At 44.4% G+C, this 23,360-nt stretch overlaps 1 protein-coding gene across 4 annotated transcripts in view; it reads right to left on the bottom strand.

The window, feature by feature from the left end:
* The window catches only part of Nckap5 (NCK associated protein 5), a 698,576-nt gene that overhangs the window by 619,005 nt on the left and 56,211 nt on the right, over window positions 1-23,360 (bottom strand). Inside the window, exon 1 of one of the 4 annotated variants that reach the window (XM_055601996.1) lies at window positions 1,371-1,423. The exons of the other annotated variants lie outside the window; for them this stretch is intronic. The gene's annotated coding sequence lies outside the window, so the exon portion shown is untranslated. Of the gene's footprint in view, window positions 1-1,370; window positions 1,424-23,360 lie in introns of those variants that run through there. 4 annotated transcript variants of the gene reach the window in all.

Genomic DNA, 23,360 nt, shown 5'->3' on the forward strand with positions numbered 1-23,360 from the left:
CACACACACACACACACACACACACACACACACACACACACACACACACACAGAATGCCCAAAGACCACTTTGTTTATTTAAAGATTCAATGGGATGTGACGGATAACTTGATATTTCTTTTCACTTCTGATGAATGATACTCCCCGATTATTCTCTGTTTTGTCTTATCATCAAACCTTAGGGAGACGCGGTAGGAGAATATAGTGTTAAAGTGATATTGACAAGGTCAGCTAGAGCTGCCTAGCTTCAGCCTTGTCCACAAAATTCCCAGTGGATATGGAGTTCATAAAGAGGAAGCTGTCTTAGCTAGATCCAACCTGCCTCACCTGGCAGCTCTTCCCCTCACTGCTGTCCCTTGTCACTCATCATTTTTTCTCCCTCACAAAGACAGATAAAATGAAGCTAGGGAATGGGTAAGAATGTTTTCTGTGCAAGCACAAGGACCTGAGTTAGAATCCCCAGCCTGAAAAGCCGGGCATGGCTGCCTGTAACCCCAGCACCGCGGGGAACCAAGATAGGAGGATCTCTGGGGCATGCGAAATGTCAGCCTAGTTCTAGGTTCAGTGAGAGAGCCTGTCTCAAGGGGATAAGGTGGAGAGGTGAGCAGACATGTAAACACACACTCAGGCACATTCGCAAGCCTCCGCCCATGCATGTGTACATGCAGCAAGTGAATAAACGAAACGGAGCTCTGGCCTGGCTGCTTCTTCTAACTGCAAGGGACACTTAGTTCCGAGCAAGGCAAGTCTTGTTTTCTAAAAGGCTTGCCTGAGCCAGGCCTGTTGACTGGAGTCCTTCTCTAATTTCATGGAGCGCTTTCCCCAGTCAAGGTGACACACAGCCCTGTCCTCAGTTCAGGCTCGGCTCACCCAAGCCACCTCTGCCTGCTGTCTGCTGACCTTTTCTCACCCCCACACCATTGCCCTCCCATCTCCGTACGCCTTCTTTCTGCACCACACTTGAAGGGCTGCCTAACGTCCCTCCTCCCCCTCCCCCTTTAAGTCTGTAAAGCAGCTTCCAGGTAGGAGTGAACTTGCTTGTGACCTCCTTAATGGAGTGCCAGGCACATGTCTCTAATCATTACCATCAAAGCATACTGGCAAATGAAGCATGTGGATGAATTCCTGTCCCAGGCATTCAGAAAAAGGCACCAGGACCTCCTTTCTCAGAGGAGGCTTTAAAGCGCAGATCTTCAGGGTAAGGTGGAATTCGTGCATCTTGCCTTAGGTAATGGCCAGCTGAGGTGTACAAGAGTGGGTAGCCAGGGAAATCATCTGGACTCCAAGCTATCACCAAGCCACAGGTGCAGAGGCTGTGTTCAGTGGCATCTAGCTAGCCTTTGGCTCCCCAGCCTGACTCCAAAGCTTACCTCCACTGAAGCAACAGATACAGCAAGCCACCTCAGCTGGGTCACCAGGATCGCCGCAACCACTGTCAGCCTCAGCTCTGTGACCTGACAGGCACTGTCAGCCCTTCCTTCCCTGTGTGTGGCCAGCTCTGGTGTGCTTCCTCGTGCCTGTCAATATTTAACTACCCTGTCAAGAGCTATTACATCACCTGCACTCAATCCCACCTCTCTGACAGGAGAGGGTGTGCCCGCTCCAGTCAATTCAGCTCAACCAGTCAGGACCCAGTGCCCACCATTCATTCCTTCCGACATGGACAGGGTGTCTATTGCACTGGGCAGTGGGAGCTCAGAAACAGAAAACGCACTCCTTGACACATAGTTCGGAGACAGATGAAATTAAACAGTCTGTGCTGTTAGACCAGAGTACAGAATAGAGGGAGACTCACCTTTTAGGCTGGTCAGGGAGAGAAAGAATGCCCAGGAACAGAGCCCCCAAGACAGTGGCTGTGATGGTTAATTCTGTCAACTTGATAGGATCTGAAATCATCTAGGAGACAGACTTCTGTGTACGTCTGTGGGGGATTTTTTCCCATCAGGTTAACTGAAGTAAGCAGAGCCATCCTAGGTGAGGGACTACTGCTACAAAGGCTGGGGTGGCAGCCTAAAAGGAGAAAGCAGGATGAACACCACCACTCAACTCTCTCTTCCTCCAGACTGCAGATGCCATGAAACTGGTGCCTCAAACTCAGCTGTCATGATTCTCCAGCACGGCAGGCCACACCCTCCAGCTGAGTGCCGAAATAAACCCGCTCTTCCCTAAGGTACTTGTCAGGTGTTTGATCCCAGCAACCAGGGCAGTAATCAATAGAGGGACACTGAAGCTGACATCTCTAATAGGGCCACAGTGTGATTCGCCAACCCAAGGATGATTTGACCACATGTGCTCAAAGACTCAGTTCAGACACACATCAGTTCCATAGACAGGCACATTGACAGATAGTAAACCAAAGAGAATGGGCACTTCATAGAGGCTCATGAAAAGCTGGCTCTAGAGCTGTATCAAAAGCTGAGTATCTTTGGGCTTGGGATGATGCTCAGTTGGTGGAGTGACTGGCTAGAATGCATGAGGTCCTGGGTTCAATTCCCAGCAGCACACAGCTCAGGTATGGTGGCGCATGGCGCTCAGAAGGTGATGGCAGGAGGACTACAAGTGTAGAATATTCTTGGCTACACAGTGAGTCTGCGGCTGTCCAGGGTCCAGAATCTTGTCTGGGGAAAATCAAAGCTGAACATCAAACAAAGGGGTCTCCAGGCTGCAAACTGACTATGTTTCATGAAATTGTTAGTGCTACAAATGTAAATGACTGTTCAGGGCACTGAAATAACAAATAAAACTAATGAATAGAGATATTGCCCAGGAGCTAGCAGGATGGTTCAGTAAAGGCTTTCTTCAAAAGCCTGAATCCCAATAAAGGTGATGGAAAGAAAAACTCCGAAGTCATTTAACCTCCACATTCAGCCTTTCTGTGGCTACACCCACGGAGAGAAGGAGAGATGGAGAATAATAAGGATGGAAGAAGGGGAGGAGGGAGGAAGTAGCAATTGCTCCGGACACATTCTCAAGATAAGAAAGAGAATTCATGTAGCAAAGCCACATTCTTTGCTGGCCAAAAGAATGAGTTTGGGACTAACAGGTTTGGCCAAAGGTAAACAGAGGCCTCTCATGTACAGTCCTACTCATTCCAGAACTTCTCCTCCAATACAGCACTGCTGACATTTAATGAATGGAGGATGGCTCTTTTAAATAATGTAGAGACTGGCCGAGCCACAAAGCTTCCCCAAACTGCCATCTTAACTTCACCCATTACCAGCCGCCTTGGAAGCTACTCACTTGGGACACTTTTTGTTTTCCTTCAGAGTTTGAATTTACCACCAAAGCACAGCTCTTAAATCTACTCTCACAGCCCTCTTTCTACCCAAGTTCCCCTCAGCTTCATGCTCCAGAGAACAAAGATTCCCATTTATGTGTGAACGCTCAGAAGACCCCACCACTGGGGAGCCCCTGGAGAGGCTGCCTTGGAAAGTACTGGCATATTTGAATTGCAAAACACAGCCCAGGGATCGAAGTGCATCTAATTTGGGTCTTGTTCCAAGCTCAGGAGACTATGGAAGCAGACTGGCTGATAGTTCTTTGAAGCAAATTTTGTAAGAGGTTTTTGTGCATACTTCCTAGGATATTTCCAAGGCCAACAGCACCTGCAGCCAACTATGATACTTTAGGATAAGGTTTGACAAATGTCAACTGACACTGCTCCTGTTTCAATAGAAACCTATGACCCATGGCTAATGCCCACCCCTTGGTTGCGGCTGCAGACATGTTTAAGTCAATCAATGATCAAAAGCAGAAAGTCCCTTCAGGATCTGCCTATCAGCTCCTGAGAACATGATTTAAGCTGCTTGCACTGGCAGCTCACAGTGAATGTGAAATTGTCAGGAACCCGAAGTTTCTTCACATCCAAGCACGTTGTGTCTCTTTTTGCTTTTTGTTTGCTTGAAAAAAGAAATCTTTCAGTATGTGCTCACACAAGAATGTTCTCATGACTATAGCCACACACACACATGTGCCAAGGCAAGGCATGCGGAAGTCAGACCTTGGCTGCTGGTCTTCACCTTCTCCCTGGTATTCTACACCTTCCTCTGTGTGTTCCAGGATGGCTGGCTTTCAGACTTCTGGGGATTTCCCCATCTCTACCCCTCATCTCACTGCGGGAATGCCAGGATTACAGACGCAAAGTTACATCTGGCTTTATGTGGGTTCAGAGGTTCTGAACGCAGATTTTCACACTCACATTAATCACTAAGCAATCTCCCTAGCCCCAAGCTCTGTTTTTAAACCTAGATTTTTTTTTTCAAAACTTTACCGTCGCATGAATTAGGAACTTTGCACATTATAAATGGCACAGTTGTTGCTACTGATTGCTGAATGCCCAGGGATTTCTGCACCCAATTAGAAATGACTTGCATCATTTATCTTGTCATCCAGTTAGAGGGATAAAGTGTTATATGACCTCTGGTCTTCAGTTTGTTTGTTTTGGTTGTATTTCTTGAGACAAGGTCTTGCTATGTAATCCACACGCACCAACTCACAATCCTCTGGCACAGTCTCCTGTAGTACTGGGATTACTGATAGGGTTTTAATAAGAATTTATAAGAGGAGTGGTAAAGCAGAACATTACCGCAAAGTCAATTTATTCATTTGCCAGCATTCTAGGACCTATCTCTGACTCCACATTCTAGATCCAATTTCTTGCAGTTTTTCTGAGCTGAGAGTTTCTGATTCTTTAAGACCCAGTTGAGTCTTTGAAACAAAAAAAATATTTAAAGACAGGTTTAATAAATAATACAGAATTCTCCATAATTTTTTAATTTTTTTAGATTACATGTCTTTATTTGATGTGTGTGTATGTGTGTGTGTGTACACAAAGAGATAAGAGGAGTGAGGACAGCTTATAGACTCAGTTCTGTCCTTCTACTGTATGGGTCCCTCAAACTCAACTTATTAAACAGATACAGAGATTTAATTTTTTGACTGTGGGGTTCAGAAAGCCCAACACAAAGCTAAGAAACAGCTGAGAAGATAGACAAACTCTGCCTCTCTAAGGCTTCCCTTAGGGTATGTGTGTGAATGCTGTCGGGGTTGTTAGAAGTGCATGGCGGGCCTCCCCAAACCTCTAATTACAGTCGCCTGGGAACCAGAGATGCCTTGGGTAGTAGAGTGGTGACCACACACTCATCAGGACCTGAGTTTGACCCCAATAAACCACGTGCACTGCCCAGCTCTGGTGGCACATGCTTAGATTCCTGGTCCTTGACAGGAAGAGACAGACAGAGCATTAGGACTAGCTGGTCACTGGCCCAGGCAAACCTGGAAGCTAAAAGCTAATGAGAGATCCTGCCCCAAAGCTCAAGGTGGCTGGTGACTGAGGAATGACATCTAAGAATAGTCTTTGCTTCCACACGCTTGTGCACACATGTGCACCCACACATCATCCTCGTTTCGGTAAAACCCTTCTTGTCTCTGAGACAGAGAAGCAACACTTCTTTTCAGAGTTGGTTTAATCCTGAAGGAAGAGGAATAAGCCTCTATCAAATATCTGACATTGTTAAAAGGATGAAAACATTCTTCAAAGCACTTTTCAAAGAAAATAGCATGTTGTAATGAGCTCCTGCTAGGTCAGACAAGCATTGGTTGAGAGTCCAGGAGGCTAATCAAAGAGAAATGCCAGAGGAGGCCGATGGTTAAGGTAATTGTCAGCTTGGCAGGAGAGAGTGACCTGGAAGACAGGCCTCCAGCATGAATGTGGAGGATTAACTTGATCACACCGATTGGGGTGAAGAGACCCCTGAGTGGCACGGTTCCCTGGCTGGGACCCTGAACTGTATGTAAAGGGGGAAAGGGAGCCAAACAGCTCCCATGCCTCTCTGTTCCTGACTGTGGATGTGGTGTCACCAGTTACTTCAGGCTCCTGAGCCATGGCATCTCACCATGATGGACTTTACTATTTAATAAAACCTTTCTCCCTTGAGTATTTTATCACAGATTCTCCTCCAGACACATGGCTGGGCACCACCCTTAGCTCTTCACATCTCCCCATTGTAAGATCGAACTAGATGCCCCAGAGTGAGCCCAGAGTTTTCTATTACACCTCAAACATCATTGCACAGGAAAGGAAGGGGAAAGGGGGAATTTCTGAAACACAAAAGGACTGTTTTGAAATATAAGGTTTGAGAATCTGATAGGCATCTGGATAAGAGTTCATGAAGTTAGTATTTGGAGGAAGTGGCTTCCAGTGTTTTGACTTGTTTTTTGGTCTGAGAAAGGGCTAAATAGTGAAGTGCTTGATGCTCTTGGAGAGGGCCCACGTTCAGTTCCCAACCCCATGATGGGCAGCTCACAACTGCCTGTTACTACAGCTCCAGAGGACCCAAACTCCCTTCTGGCCTCTTTGGGTGCTACATTCATGTCCACAAACTTGTACACACACACACACACACACACACACACACACACACACACACACACAAAACTTCAAAAAAGTAATATGTATTTAAATAGGAAAGCAATGCATGGATTCATCAGACAAAAGGGACTGATTACAGAAAGAATATGCTAAGCTGCCGGCACAATGGACACTGAAGTCCTATACAAAAGAAGCAAAGACAGGAGAGCAGCAACTGATAAACAAATGGTGGAGGGAGCACTGAGCACAGAACAATGACACAGAGTAATTAAAATTTCCTTCCTGAAATAAGATAAATTTTATTTGTGGATAGGACATTGCCTGAAACCAGACTTCTAAATGCAACAAAGCATCTTTTAAATATAAATACATGGTGGTAGAGAGATGGTGGTACTTTTGGACCCTGTACATAGAAAATGAGCAATCATCCTTTATGTCATGAGACAGAGGACTCGCAGGAAAGGACTGTGCATGTGGTTGCCCAGAAAACATGAAAAACTCCCTAAAGGGAAAAAAGAAAGAGCAAAAAAATTTGCAAAAATAAAATCTAAGTGCAAAGAGATTATTTGGGCAAGTGAGTGTTGCAGGCAAAAATCACTCTACGTTTCATATGGAAGAATGAACATGCAAAAACATTCATTTCCTAAGGCCCTTAAGGAAGTGCTGTGCTACAAGATATTAAAACATTATTTTAAACATCAGAACCCAAACATTAAGGCAGTTACTATAATAAGAAGGACAAATAAATCGCTGGTACAGAATAGAAAGTCTAAAATCAGAATTGTGAGGTTGGTTACAGTGATTTTAATTAAAGTTTGGTAAAGTTAACACTTTACATGATAAAGAAAACACTTTTAATTAATTAATTCTATAATTCAGTATATTTTAAGACCTTTTCTTTTCAGATGGAGGAAGTCCTCCAGGGCACCATTTCACATATAGTATAAATCCAAATTTTTGAAAGATTTGTTTTAAAAAAAGTCTTAAAAAATGTAAGTATATGGTCTGGAGAGATGGCTCAGCAGGTTAGAGCCCTGGCTGCTTGCTCTTCTAGGGCACCTGGGTTTGGTTCCCAGCAGCCACATGATAACTCACAACCGTCAGTAACTCCAGGTTTTAGGATCAGATGCCTCCTTCTGGCCTCCATGGTCACTGGCTAGCAGACATACATGCAGGCAAAATAAAAATACACATAACATAGATTAAGTAAATCTTTTAAAAAAAATGAACACAAACCCTGAAAATCAAGAGTGTTTTGTGAGAATATATTAAACTGTGTTTTTGTAAATTCAGAGTAAAGAAGAGAGATTATTGAACTTAAAAACCATAGAGAAAAATACCATATACAATTTAAATAAAAACAATAACATTTTAAGCTAAAATTTTATAGACCGAACTAAAACAAAACAACAAATTACTTCTAGCTGCTATGAAAAAAAATAAGACCAACTGTAAAGAAAACAAACACTTCCAAGTAACAGAAAGAAACAGACCCCATCAGAAAAATGGGTGAAGAATATTCATAAATAACTCATCAAAGATTTCTACAGCTAATGTATACTGAAAAAGATATGCTTTTCACCATCAAAAATTCAAGTCTTATATCTAATAGATGGACTAAAATTAAAACAGTAATAGCATTCAGATACTATTGAAGAGTGTGGGAACACAGGTAATCTTTTGCACCATCAGAAAAGAAAATTTTACATTTTTCAGAAATTAATTAGTTCCTATCTGTGAAAAAATTTAAATTTATTCTATCATCCCTTTAGCAATCACTTTTAACATCTACCTTGTGACTAAAAGGTAATGGGCTTGTTTGAAATTGTGCCCTTTACAATATGACACTGAACACTTTTCTACAACTTACTTCAGTTGTAGAAGTTATGTCTCCATGGAATATGAGACCCAAATTATAACATGTGGTGTTGGCCTTTATATATTATCTCACAAAGCTCTGCATAGTGGCCTCAGAGGCGGCTCCGTGGTCAAGAGTGCCTGTTGCTCCTGCAGAGGCCCAGGGTTCAGTTCAGGGCGCCCACCTGGTGGCTCACCACTGTCTGTAACTCCAGTTTCAGCAGATCTGACACCCTCTTCTGACTGCCACAGGCACTAGGTAAACGTGGTGTACACACGTACATGTGGACAAGATACTCATACCCACCCATGATAAGTAAGCGTAGAATCAGCTCGGAGAGTATTGGTGAGGAAGCATCTCTACCATGCTGGCCTGCGGACCAGGCCTGCTTGATTCTCTGGATTAGTGGCCTGTAAGCGGAAGCATTCCCTAAGCAGGAGACCCAGGGCTGTGTTAGAAGGGAGAAGAAGGTGCCGAGCACTGGCACAAAGGCATTAACTCACTGCTCTCTGCTCTTCACCATGGCTGAAATGTTAGTTGTTTCAAATCGCTGCCATCTTGTTTTTGTTGAAATAATGAACTATAGACCAAACCCCTCTTTCTCTGTTAAATTGCTTTTGTTGGAATATTTTATCACAGCAACAGGTTATGAAACTAAGACAAGATGCTACGTTAAAAAAAAAAAAAAGTCAAGACAGAAAAAGTCCCCAAACAGTATTAGATGTATGTTCTTACAGAAATTTAAAAAAAAAAAAAAAAAAAGGCTGGAAAGATGGTTCTGTTGGTAAAGCACTTGCTCTGCAAACACAAGGACCTGAGTTCCATCCTCAAGAATTCACAAAACCCAACACTGCTAGAGAAAAGAGTCAAAGGGCTCCTGGGATCTCTGGTGAACCAGGCCAGCTGAGCTGGAAAAAGACCCTGTGTGAAATCAATGGTGCAGTGACCAAAGAAGACATTTGGTAGCAACCTTTGGCTTCTACTTGTCTGAACATGCACGCATGCATGCACACAGAGAGAGAGTTTTACTCTAATGAAAAAAATCTAAATATTTCACAGCTAAAACTTCTCTCATCTTCATTTTTCCCTCTCTCCTAGTGTATGATTTCCAAGGTTAACCCAAAGTCAGAATCAACCAGTTAATTATATCAATTTGAATGTCGCACAACTTGTACAAATGCAAGATAATCATCTCTTCCTGATCCCTCCTGCACTCCAGCCTGACAAAGGCATATTTGTCTTTTCTTTAATGAACAGTCATTAAACACATCAATCACGGAAGACAAATACTCAAATCACTGAATGTAGCATGACAGCATTTCTTTACCTTTGCTTAGACATCCAGCAAGGTAAAGTCCAACACAAATTTTCTTCTTTTAAATTTTAAGTTTTATTTTATTTTTATTTACGTGTCCATGGGTATCTATATGTGGGTATGTGCAGATGAGTGCAATTCCCACAGGGGCCAGAAGAGGGCAGAAGATTCCCTGAAGCTGGAGTTACAGGTGACTGCAAACTTCCTGATGAAGGTTATGGCAGCCTAACTCAGGGCCTCTGCAAGAGCAGCAAAGCACTGTTAACGACTGAATCATCTCTCCAGCCCCCAAAACAAATTTCTTTAAATACCTAATGGAATCCTTCGTCACAGGAAAGCTCATTAAACTTTGAAGAGCAGACAACTGAGTTTACAAAAGAACAGCCCAACTAATAAACCACATTATTCGTCTCCTACAATAAACTTCCCATCATTATAGTTTCATGAAATACAATAAAAACACTCATTAATTATTCATGATGTTTCTACCAAACAAGATTAAAAAAAAAAAAAAACAGTGTGAAAAGCAGAAATATCGTTATCCAAAACAGTTAGGTCAAACAAAATGAACCTCAGTGAAACTTCAAATGTTGAGGAACAGGAATCCTGCTACACTTGAACATTGCAGTCAGTTTAGTTTCTAGAATAGAGCGTTAGAGAGCTTGAGATGCCCACTTTCCTACAGGCTGCTGGAATGTTCCTTGCCAGTTGCTGATGAACCTCAGACAGTCAGTCCTGGGGTTACCTGCCCCCCAACCCACACACTGACTCAGCTCTCAAGAAACCTGCTCAAGACAGAACCTTTTAAAAGTTGTTTTAACTGATGATTTCTTTTCGATCTTGTATCGCCATGGTTTGTAGATTGTAACACCAAGAATTTAATCTTTCTTTCTTTTTTTATTTTATTTTATGGTATGGCTCATTCTTGTAACATCATATTTATTGGGGGGGGGGGAGACATACACATGGCGATCAGATAACATTCATGTGAGACCTGAGCATCAAAATCAGGTTGTCGGGCTTGGTGGATGAATTCTTTACCTGCTAAAATCTTTTGCTGCAAATTACCTTAGAAAGGCCAGGTTTCCACATGGGATCTTCATGTATATTATTTTGGTTAATTCTCTCCCCTATTCCCTCTTCACCTAGCTGTTGTACCCTTTTTCCCAATATCCCCCTTCTATTTTTATGCCACCTCCACCTCCTTCAAAGCTGTTCTTTTCTTCCCAGTCTCATGAGCCCCTAACTGCCTGGTCTTAGTCACATCTGTACCCTCTGTATAGCTATGTCAGCAGAGGCAGGATCCACATAGAGAAAGAATATACATCGTCCATCTTTTAGACTGGGTTACCTTACTTAACGTTATCTTTTCCAGCTTTAAAAAAGCAAAATCGAGGGGTGGTGGTGCCTCTAGTCCCAGCACTCAGGAGACAGAGGCAGGTGGATCTCTGAGTTTGAGGCCAACCTGGTCTATAGAGTGAGATCCAGGACAGCCAGGGCTACACAGAGAAACCCTCCATCTTAAAAAAACAACAAAAAAGAATCTTTTCTGATTTCATCTGTTATCCTGCAAATTTTATAATTTCATTTTCTTTACAGGTAAATAGAATTCAAACATCGGCTATTTTCATTTTCATTATCACTCCACCTATGGATAGATATCTAGGTTTGTTCCATTTTTCTTATATTCTGAAAAGAGCAGCAATGAACATGGATGACCCAGTTTCTCTGAAGCAGGGCCCAGAGTCTTTGGGGCATATGCCCAGGGACGGTATAGATACATCACATACTATTTTCATTTTCACATTTATGAGAAGCCTCCATACTTATTTCCAAAGTCACACACTAGTTTATACTCCCAACAACCTTGGATAAGGCAAGTTTTATTCTGAATGTTTGTATTTTGCACTTGTATATCCCAGTGTGCACAGAAAAGGACACTGAGCTCCCTGCTTCATCTTCTTACCTTATTTCCTTGACACGAGGTCTCTCACTGATGGCCAGCAAGCCCCAGTGACCCTCCTGTCTCTGCTCTCCACTCAGCACTGGGGTCACTGGTGTGTACACCAGCATACCTGGATTTTTATGGGGTGCCAGGGAGTCAAACTCAGATCCTCACGCTTGTGCGGCAAGCGCCTTTGCCCATCCAGCCCTCTCTAGAGCCCCGTGAGACAAGTTTTAAACAGTCAAACTCACTCCACTAAAGACCCAGATGAAAAGACAGTGTGCTCACCTCCCCAAGGTCTGCCTCCCGCAAGACGCTCAGCCACAAGGCCCAGCCACAGAGGGCCGTCATGCTGTCGCCAGTGTACCCCAGAACCTGAGTGCATGTGCCACAGGCAGCACATGCTGGATGCGTTACACGGCAGGAACTTCTCCCTTATGCATCTGGTAACATCAGACACGTGGGGAGAGCATTCCCTTAGCCATGGCTGCACTACCAGGCAACTTACTTTCATAGGATTTTAAACACTGTTGTGGGGCTGGGGAGATGGCTCAGTGGGTACAGCACTTGCGGCACAAGCATGCGGATGTAAGTTCAATTCCCAGAACCAACATAAAGAGTGGGGCATGCACCAGCTCTAGCTCTTAGACTCCTAAGAGCTTGCCTGGCTATCCAGGTTAGCCAACTGATGAACTCTGGGCCCAGCGAGAGGCTCCAGGCCCTACCCAAAGATAACAAGGTGACAAGAGAGAAGGAGGCACCCTGTGTTGACCTCTAGTCCTGACCTCTGGTCACGCTTGGTCTACTCCCACACGAGACAGACAAATGCTATGAGAAGTAACTTTATGTGTTTTCCCACATTAGGTTCCCAACATGAGAATTAACAGCTTGAAGAAACAGAACGCTGTCGTGGCTCTTGGTCAGTATAATGCAGTTGGTTCTGAAACACATAAACAAGCTCATGAAAAATGTTCACTAAAATTGTTGAAAATTATGATGCATTTAATTTCAGAAATTAGGCCTTCACTTGGCTCAGCTACCTTTTCTCTTTTGTGCTGCAGCCCAGGAATAATATGAAGTGTTCACCTCCTGCTGGAGAGGGACCTTTCTAATATTCCTATTCTCGCAGGTACACATGCATGTTCACATGTGTGCATGCTCACATGTACAAAGGTGAGCATATGTGTGCATACACACACAGAGAGGAAAGAGATCAACCAGTCATTTCTCAGGCACAACCTTTCAACCTTTTTTTTTTTTTTTTTTTTTTTTTTTTGCGACCGGTCTCTCACTAGCCTAAAGCTCATCAAATAGGCTAGATGGTCAGTGAGCCCAAGGATTCAACTCTCTTCCCCTCCCCAGTGCTGGCATCACAAGCACTTACCACTTGTCTGGCTGTTTTGTTTTGTTTTGTTTTATTGTAGGTTCTGGGATCAAACACAGGTACTCATGTTTGCTCAGCAAGTAAGTTTCATGTCCCCAGCCTCACTTCTGAGACTCTCAAATAGACCTGGGACAATGCCTTCCTTAACAGTATGATTCCTGTCATTCTTGAATACCCCTCAAGACAGAAACCTTGAAACCTGGAATTCAAGTCACACTTCAATTGGCCAGTGATCTCTTTACTAAATGGTCTTACAATAGACCAGAAACCTCCCAACTATATTACTTACACGTGTGTTGATAAATATCTTTGGAGCTTTTCATGCTGGAAGAATTAGTGAGTTCTTTTGCAGAGGCGAACCTGATTTATGGGCCAATAAATAACAGGCTAAATAAGTCATAGTCAGAGATCAGCCTGCACAGAGCAACCCGACACCTGTGAGACTTCTAGGTCATAATGAAACTGAAAGCCGTCACCAGATGCTGTTATCTGTCTGGATGGGAAAGTGCTCAGCAGAGCAGTGATAGCCCAGAAAGTAGAAAATTGCATCAAAGCCAACAAAACCTCTGAGTGGATGGCAGATTGTGGACAATAACCGAGTGATAAAATAAAACTTTCCCAGGAACCCAAGTCCTCATCAGTCGCCCAGCGAATGCTCTGGTCCTTTGCATCTGGTATCTTTACATTCCAAAATCTTGGGGTGTTTGGCTTGGGCACTAGGCACATTCAGGTGGGCAGGCAATCTGGGAAACTGAGAACAAGATTTCAAGATGGAATCTGGCTTCTGTGTCCAGTGAAGGATTTTACAAATATTTAGAAATGACTTCCAGAGTGAGCATTCCTTCATTGTTCTCCATACCCCGGCTTACACACTGCAGTTAAATTCCAAGAATACCTACAAAGATACTTCAGATTAGAGAGCAGGATTCTAAACGCTAAAGCCAGACATGTGGCAAGCGGTGTGCTCACCTCTTCCTTCCTTTCTATTTGGCTGGGCCGTGGGTGATAAGAAATGAAAAGTCACTTATCTTAGGAATGTTTACATTCAAGCATCATTAATGCAGAGAATGCAAATGCTAACAGAGACGAACCCGTGACCATCTTTTGTAAATAACTGCAAAGAAGGTTTTCTTTTTCTTTTCCACGGGCGATCAGGGGACAGAAGGTAAGAGACAACCTTAGGGACATGGGCAGAGTCAGAGGGCATGAGTCAGAAGCTTGGACTAGCTGCAGCACAGGAGGGGTCACTCTGCAGTCCTCAGTTCCTTCAACTATTATGCACTGTTGGAAGAAAGCACCAAGTTACGGGGAAAACACCGTGAAATAGTTCCTAGAACCTAGCATCATTTGATGTGAACACTGAGTGCCTACAAATGTGTGCCTCAAAAACACCCCAACATACAGTCGACACACAGTGAACAATTCTTCATTCAGTGATTGACTATAAAGGATTTTCTACTGAGATCTCCTCCACCTCATCTTTTTCTTTTTCCTCTTTTCATGTATATGTTTGTGTGTTGTGTGCATGTGTGTATGTGTGCAGGAACACGTGTATGAATGCGCATGTGTATGAATGTGTGTGTGTGTGTGTGTGTGTGTGTGTGCATGTGGAAGCCTGAGGTATTAGAAATCTCCCTTGATCAATCTTCTACTTTAATCTTTGAGGTGGGGTCTCTCAGTAAAGCCCAGAGTCCACGGATACAGCTGGCTTTACAGGTTGGCATACTATGGGGAATCTCCTGACTTCCAAGACTGGGATTGAAGGGAAGATGCCATGCCTACCAAGGATTTAAGCAGGTCCTAGGGACTCCAGCTATTGTCTCCTGCTTGTTTTTAACTGCCAGGCCATCTCTGTAGCCCTCTCCTTAGCTTTTTGAGACACAGCCCCGAGTAAGGGGAACTGGTTAAGCTCACTAGGCAGCTCAGGAGGACGCTTGGTCCTCCCACCTCTGCCTCCCGCGTGCTGGGGCTGCAGGCATGCCCCACCACATGTTTGTGTGGTGCTAGTGACAGAACCCAGCGTGTCCTCCATGCCAGACAAGCACTCTGCCAACTGAGCTACATGCCCTGCCTCCAAACTAAGAGAACGTTTCCTTGTATCTTCAAAGCAGGACTTAATTCTACATGGGGCTGACAGAGACGAAACGTCTGCACACCTGGATTCAGCAGCAGCAGTGTGCATGACTACAGAGCCACACACAATGTCACGTGTAGAATCCACAGAACTAGAGAAGACAAGCAAAAGCCTGACCATGAATACAAGCAATTTTGGATTTACACATGTATTATTTTCTTGATGCAGCCCTACTCTTCTCCTGGCTGGCAAGAAAATAACTATCACAACATTTGGGATGAGTCAATATTAAGCCAGGATTCTGATTGCACCGCTAATTACTTCTTCACTCGAGTAAGGTGTGAGCAGCAGGTGAGAAGAGCAGCGGGAAGAGACTTCAGATGACACAGTCTCCCTAATACAACCCCCAGGAGCTGTGAGCACACTTGATCTCAGGACATCTGAGATCATAAAGTGTCTGAAAGGACTCTCATCCTGTAAAATCCCAGAGTCATTTAGTTTTTCTCTTTAATCCATCTACTTAGCAGTCGCATCAGTCACTACAGATATTCAGTTCTGTGTCTGGGATAAAGGACACAGTGAATTTAATAGGTCCACAGGATAATGGAATGCTGAGACATGGAGCTGACATCACAGAAATGGAGACAGACAGGGCTTACCGAGCAGGAAGACAGACAGCCTTGCAGGGATCACTGCGGCCTATACACAACCTCCTTTGTTCCTTCTAAGACAGCAAGAGGACAGACAGTAAGGGAGAGGGTAAGAGAGTGAGATGCAAGATGGGGGTGGAAGAAAAGCACATGCAATGAAGTTAGGGGATGCTTCTCTAAAGCAGCTTGTTCCAGTGTGCCACGTGGATGGCTCAGTTAATAAAACGATTTCCCAGAAAGCATAAGGACCTGAGTTCGATCCAAGCCTGGCTTGAAGGCATGCCCTTGCAATGGCAGTGCTAGGGAGGTAGGGACAGGCAGATCAGGACTCTCTGGCCAGCCAGCCATGTCAAATCAGTGAGCTCCAAGGTAGTGAGACCCTGTCTCAAAAACAAGGCAGGAGCTGGAAAGATGGCTCAACAGTTAAAACCTTTTGTGGCTCTTACAGGGGCCATTTTTATCCTCAGCACTTACATAGAGCTGCTCCCGAAGCTTCCAGCTCTATAGACTCTGACATTCTCCTTGCCTCAGAAGGTCCCTGCCCTCATGTGCACATAACCCCCCCCCCATACACAGACATGATTTTAAAATAAAAATGAATCTCAAAACTTTTCCAATGAAACAAGATAGATGGCACCTGAGGAACAGCTGTGGCCTGTCCCCCACACATGCCAGCACACCCGCGTGCGTGTACTACACACGCGTACACCCATGCCCACACATATTCGCACAAACGAATTGTTCTTAGCGGTGGCTCCTTGACTCTCAAGCTGATCCTAGGGTAGATGATGCAGGTTGGAGTTTACCAAACCTGTGAGGTTTTTGGCAACAATGCTAACATAGCCTTAGCTGTAATATCAAAGGAAATGTAAAAATAAATGTAAAATCAATATCACTACAATTTTACAAAACATTGTGTAGCATTATTTACTAAATAAGTAAAAGAAGGAAGGAAGGAAGGAAGGAAGGAACGAAGGAACGGAGTACTAGGTAAAACATCATGGTAGCACTCTCAGAAGCACAGAGTAATTGTGAGGTAAGCTTGCTGAAAATTAAACAAAGGAATAAATCTTTAATTGGTACAAACCACTTTTGTAACAATAGACTTTGGGGGGTTGGAGAGATGTCTCAGTGATTAAGAGCAAATACTCCACTTGCAGAGGGTCCAAATTAAGTTTCCAATGCTCATGGCAGCAGCTAGAATTATAGTCAATACAACTTCAGCTCCAAGGGGCCTAGCAGCCTCTTCTGGCCTCCTTGGGTACTTTCTTAGTGTCCACATATCCATTTTCTCTCTCTCTTTCTCTCTCTCTCTCTCTCTCTCACACACACACACACACAAATAATTTTAAAAACAAATCTTTTGGAAAAAAGATTTTAGAAAGTGACTAACATCCTCTTTGTCAGTTACCTGTCATGTAATATGCTTTTATGGCCTTGGGGGCCCAAGAGAAGCTCCAGACAGTCATTGAGTGAGAACCAAACAGAAACGAATCCTGGCCTGGGAGCAACCCCAGGCAGTAAAAGCTCTACTTCTGTGTTGGCCTCTGGTGTGGGCTCTGGCTTCAGGCCTGAAGGCACATAGAGGTCACTGACTTTGAGAAGTTATTAAACTCCCGAGTCTTCTTCAAGAGGCCTTGTGTAAGAATACTCACTGTGCTGGGGATGCAGCCTCAGCATGTGCGCCCCGGCATCACCTGAGCCAGGCAAGGTGGCGCACACCCGTATCCCCAGCACTCAGGAGCCGGAAGCAGGAGGAGCCAGTCTGGACTACCCGAGACCTTACCTTTAAAAACCAACACCTAGCTCATGCATTTATTTTGAGAACTAAATAACCGCATGTGTAGATTCAAGCACAGTGTGTGTTTGAGACAATGCCTGGACTGTTTCCTGACTATTCCTTACTATTTTGTCTGGTTTTCTTGTCAGACTTGAGGATGACACTTCACTTGAGCAAATTTGCCCACAGTTTAAATGTGCTGAGAAGTTGGAGACACAGCTCAGGGTCTACACATACACTGCTCTTACAGAGGCCAGGAGTTCCCTCCCACAGTTACGCTGGGCTGCTCTCAGCCCCCTTTAATTCCCGTCCCAAGGGATACAGCGCCCTCTTCTGGCCTGTGCAGGCTCCTGCATACATATAGTGCGCAAACAGACAAGCAGGGAAATGCACATACACATCAATGAAACCAGCTCATTACAAAGAAAAGAACGGCACTTTAAAACCCATCACCACTCGAGAATGTGGTGGCTGGAAGGTGCTCAGTTCTCCCGACAGGATCAGTGTAACTTGAGTGGCTAATGGAGCCACTGTGATTTCTTCACTCAGCACTTCAGACACAGACATCCACACCTGTTTGCATGCTCACTCATATTAGCGGAAAAGAAAATACCAACCTGGACTCAAATTCCAGTGTGAGCCACAGGTGGTATCGAGTGCCAGCCTCTGACAACGGGGCATGAAAGAAATCAATGTTCTTGCCAGGAGTAGAAATATTACTGCAGTGTGTCTATTCCAAATATTTACTTTTTTGGCTGAAATACTAATGGGCACAGGGCTTCTGTTTAAACACTGCTTTGAGTAGAACTCATTGAAATGACATACAAGCTTTGCATAAGAACATTATGATTCTACTTGTGACATATCAAACCATCCAGTGCAAGGAAAAGCTCACGGACACTGAGTACTCACAGCTATTTCCACATAGCTAGTCCCCAAACAAACCTATGCACAGCTTTGCATAAAGTTTAAAAGAGATGCTTCCAAAAGACAGACAAATCAATGACAGTGAGGGTTTGCTATTAAATAAGTTGGAGAAAATGAAACATTTAAAATATTTTTAAAATTTTGTATTTAATTTTAAATATTTGTTTTAGTGTGAGGGGGAGAGAAAGGGAAGAAGGGAGAGACAGAAAGAGAGAAAGAGTGAGAGAGAAAAAGAGAGAGAGAGTACTGGATCCCCTGGAGCTAGAATTACAGGGGAATTTGATCTGCCCATTGTAGGTTCTAGAAACTAAACTGGGTCCTCTGAAAAAGCAACAGTTTTTAATGACTCAACCATCTCTCTGGCTTCCATTTAAAAGCTCTTAAACCTATAGTTAAAGCAATAAATCTTTCCACTGGTAGGCATGATCATAATTGCAATTATTTATAATTGTAATTTTCTAGATAGTATTTGGCATAATGATGTCAAAGATGATTAGGTTTCATTTTAGTCTTTTTCAGTTTGGTTCTGTATGTGTGTGTGAGAGAGAGAGAGAGAGGAGAGTGTGTATGTGTTTGTGTATGTGTCTCTGTGTAATAGGGAAAGGGAGGGAGTATGTGTGTACGCGTGTGTGTGCGCGCGCGCGCGCGTTCATGTGCGGGGATAACTACACATGTGTCCACTCCACGTGAAGGTTGGAAATCAATGTGTAGTGTCTTCTTTGATAGTTCTCTAGATCAGTTTTTGAGAGGGCCTCACGAATCCCAGTGCTCCTCACGTCAAAGTGGCTGGCCTGGGTCCCCACGGACCCTCCGTGTCCACCTCCTTAGGACTGGACATACAGATACATGATGCTATACCCAGCATTCCACATACGCACCAGGGGTCAAATTGCAGACGACAATTTACTAATCAGTTGTCTCCCCCACCCCTTTAATTCAACTCAAAATATTCACACATATTCCAAAACCTGGCTCCATTAATTTTGATTTTCTCTGAGGGGTGCGTGAATCGACACAAATGTATGGAAATGAGGCTGAGGTGGCTCTCTTCCTGACTGGGAGGCACGATAAGTCATCTGGAAACTGTTTGATCTTGTTGCCATTTCTGCTGAACGCTCTGAGTCATGTGCGGAGAGAGAATGCCTTTTATTCGGAAACTTCTAGACAGGAGATTGAATCGACAGAAAGTTAGCCTCGGCTGCTGAAGGGCAGCACTAACCCTGATCCTGGGGTAGTACATGAAACCTCTGACAGGAATCCAAACTTCCCTGGAGCCCCCACAAGGAGACTCGTCTTTCATCATTTTCACTGGGAAGGGAGGGTTTGATCTTTTTACAATGCAAAGGGTGAACCTAACTGGATTCCTTCCTTTGGTTTCTTGTTAATGGATAAGCTCGGGTTCTGTAGTGAGGGTTCTAGAATGCACTGTACTCTTTAGAAGCCCTGAGGTGAACGATGCTGGAGAGAGATGTCAGGAGCAGTGTTGCCAACTCAACACCTTAAAAGACCAGGCACCCCGGGAGCAAAGACAGCTTCAGCAGCCCCTGGATCAGGCTGCAGCGCTTGAGGTCATTGCTCACGACCACTGAAGGACCATGTGGAGAAGCAGTGACACAGTGCGCATCACCTATGCAGAAAATGAGCAGCTAAACAGCCTTCTGGCCTGTCCTTCAGGAGGCTCTGTACCAGGCAGAAAGATTCTCGCTGTGGCTGGGCACACACACACCGCCGTGCCCCATCTGGCCTGCCCACCACCCTCCACAGTGAGACCCCCGCTCAGGCGAGCCTCCTTCCACAAGCATCTGCAGCAGCCACAGCCCATTCTGTAGACTTAGGCTTAGGATCTCAGACCTCAGAAGTTTACACAACTGGCCCAAACATCTTAGAACTCTGACTGACCACAAGGACAACTCCCCTATAATGACTATGTCCATAAAACACCCTTAGGGGGGTGTCTGGAAGTAATTTTTCTCTTTGTATTAACCATTGAAATTTCACCACAAAAAATCCCCACAGTATTTGCTAACTGCTTTGTCTCCAGGTACAAGTTCCCTCCATACTGACAGTGGTGTTTGCAAGGCACTGCACAGCCTTTCACTTTTGCAGTGCTGCCTTGGCAATACCTCTCAGACACAGCAAACACACACACACACACAAGCACACATACAAGTACACACATGCACATATATGTGCACTAGCCACAAATTCACAAACATGCACACATATGCACACATATGCACAAATGCACACACATGTCCACTCATGCATCTATGCATATCCACAGATATATTTATACATATATCCAAGCACACAAATCCACACGCACAAACATACACATGTGCACACTTATGTAAGTACACACATACTACACATGCGTATACACAGATTAGCACATCCACACTCACATGTGCTCATGATACACGCCCCATATCTCTATAAAAGAACATACATGTGTGTTTACTTACACATATTTGCTTAGACATACGTACACATGTACAACCGTAATATGTGCATACATATACATAAGTATATGAACACACATGTTCACATACACACACATACTGAATTGTCCAGATCTAGCTTCTTTCTTCACTCAAAACTGGTATGTTCGCTGCTGAGCAGCTGAAATCCAAACTAATTTGTCTTCTGCCAGAGCAGCGAGGACATGTGTCTAGGAAGAGAAACCTGGAGTCATAGCCCCGTCCTCACCAGGAAGGCTGTGAGACTATTGGTCTTGACTAAAGAAGGGCCAGGAATGGCGCCATGGATAACCTGTCTAAAGCAGATGACTAAGGAGGGCAAGGTGTATGCAGAGGATGGAAGCTTGGGAGTCTTGTAATGAAGTTCATCCAGGCTTACAAAGAGCTCCTGGGGCAGATGTGGCAGTTTACAGAGCATGCACCTAGCATGCACAAAGCCACGGACTCTGTCTCCAGCACTGGATGAAGCAGAGAATGATGGCAGACTCCTGTTACACTGGGAAGGGCAGGCAGGAGGAACAGGAGTTAATTGCTAATCCCAGCACTGGGGTCACGGGTGGAGTCAAGATGTCTAAGAGTTTAAGGTCATTCTGGCTAAATGGTTTGAGGCCAGCCTTAGGTATGTAAGATCCTATCTCAAAAAAAGCATCTGGTGTTGAGAGAGTTGCCAAAGGGAGACTGCAGCTATCCTGGGAACATCAGGTGGATGCCACATACAACCTTCCTTCCTAGTTAGAACATCAACCACAAAGCATGCTGTTGCACACTGAAAGAAAAGGCAGGGTGCTGTGCCACACCTGAGCCCTGCACAGTGACAGAAAAAGGGCCAGGTACCCAACACAAGGCAGAAAGGAAGGAGGAGGCAGGAGGCAAAGAAGAGAAGCCCTGTGTTAATCTGGCTGAACTAATGAAGACTTTGAGTATTCCTACAAATCTGAGGCAATGATGGGAACCAAGATGTCCTCAGTGTCCACTGAAACGGCCTCAGCCAAGGAATCAATGCTCAGCTTCAGCCTTGACTATAGCTCTCTCCCCATCTCCCCCTTACCCTCCCACCCACCCCTCATTCTCTTCCCCTCTCTCCCTCTCCCCTGTCTCCCTTTCTCCCTCTCCCCCTCTCTGATCTTCTCCTCTCTCCCCTTCCTCCTCTCTGTCTCCTCTCTCTCTCTATCTCTCTTCTCTCCCCCTACCCCATGTGTGTACTGGTATTTGCAGGTAAGAATGGGTATTCATAGAAGGCAAAAGAGGGCACTAGATTACCTGAAGCTAGAGCAACAGGGAAATGTGAGACACTGATGTGGCCGCCGAAATCCAAATCTGGGTCCTTGCTAAGAACAGCACCTAGCCTTGGCTGAGCCATCTCTCCAGCCCCACGCCTGACATTTTGATGTGGGTTCTGGTCAGCACACTCAGGTCCAATGGTTGCAAGCACAGTACTGACTGAGCCATCACTCCAGCCTACAGATGACTACCCCTAGTTTCATGACTATGATTACTCAGTACAAAATAAAAACACAGCTCCGTGACTTTCCGTGATACTCCAATTCACATTAAGTTTAGATGATTGCTTTTGGTAAGTGGCCTTTTCATGGAATTTTCCCAAATATTCTGATTCTCATAATTGACCACCCAAGGTTTTTAAATAGTTCTGTACAACAAACATAAAAACAGACTGCAGATTATACCGTTTCTTTTAAGGTATACACATCTCCTAGTATTACTGTAAAACAGTGTTTGGTCTGGCAGAGGAAGTGGAGACCTAGGTCCTCTCGCTTTCATCTTTCCCACTAGAGGCTGATGAACTCTGCCCTCTTCATTCCTGCAGGTGTTAGAGAGATGGGCTGTGACTTCCTCCTAAAAGGGAGAGTCTCAGAGCTCTCCAGGCATCTTCTGCTGGGATCAGCCGGGCTACTGTGATTGCTTCCCTTCTCTGCACTTCGCTCTTTTCCTTTCTTTTGTAGTGACTCAAGAAGAATAGGACTTGGGCCTCACCTGAAAATTATTGTCAGCGCTTCTGAACACCAGGGTCAAGGTGCAACCTGGCTCCTGTTCAAATACACCTGGCATCTTCATTTCTTCACTGTCTCTCAGCAGCTCCTTCCATCTTCACCCACTGAGGTCCATGCAAGTGTTTAACCCTTTGTCCTTTAAAATCTCACAAATATGCAGACAAGATGGCTCAGCAGCAAAGACATTTGTTGCCAAGCCTGACAGCCTGAGGTCAACCCCTGTAACTGACTCCCCAAAGTTGTTCTATGCTCACCACATCACCATGTCATATATGTTCACACACACACACACACACACACACACACACACACACACACACATCTGGAGAAGCTAGGATGGACAACATCTGGTGATAAAAACCAAACCTCCCAAACCATTTCACGAGCTTTGCATGAGAGGACTGGACATTTTCTTATGATTAAACATGAACTTGGGGAACATGCTACTTCTGTAAGTGAAGGCTATGCAAGAAGACAAGTGGCACACAGTGTTACGTAATTTAACTTTTTTCCGTCAGCTCCCAAATTTAGGCAGGTCTCAGTTGATACCAGACACAGGTTTCTGTAT

Source organism: Psammomys obesus, unplaced genomic scaffold, assembly GCF_907164565.1.
Source record: "Psammomys obesus unplaced genomic scaffold, mPsaObe1.curated_primary_1811, whole genome shotgun sequence".
In the NCBI taxonomy this organism is placed as follows: Eukaryota; Metazoa; Chordata; class Mammalia; order Rodentia; family Muridae; genus Psammomys; species Psammomys obesus.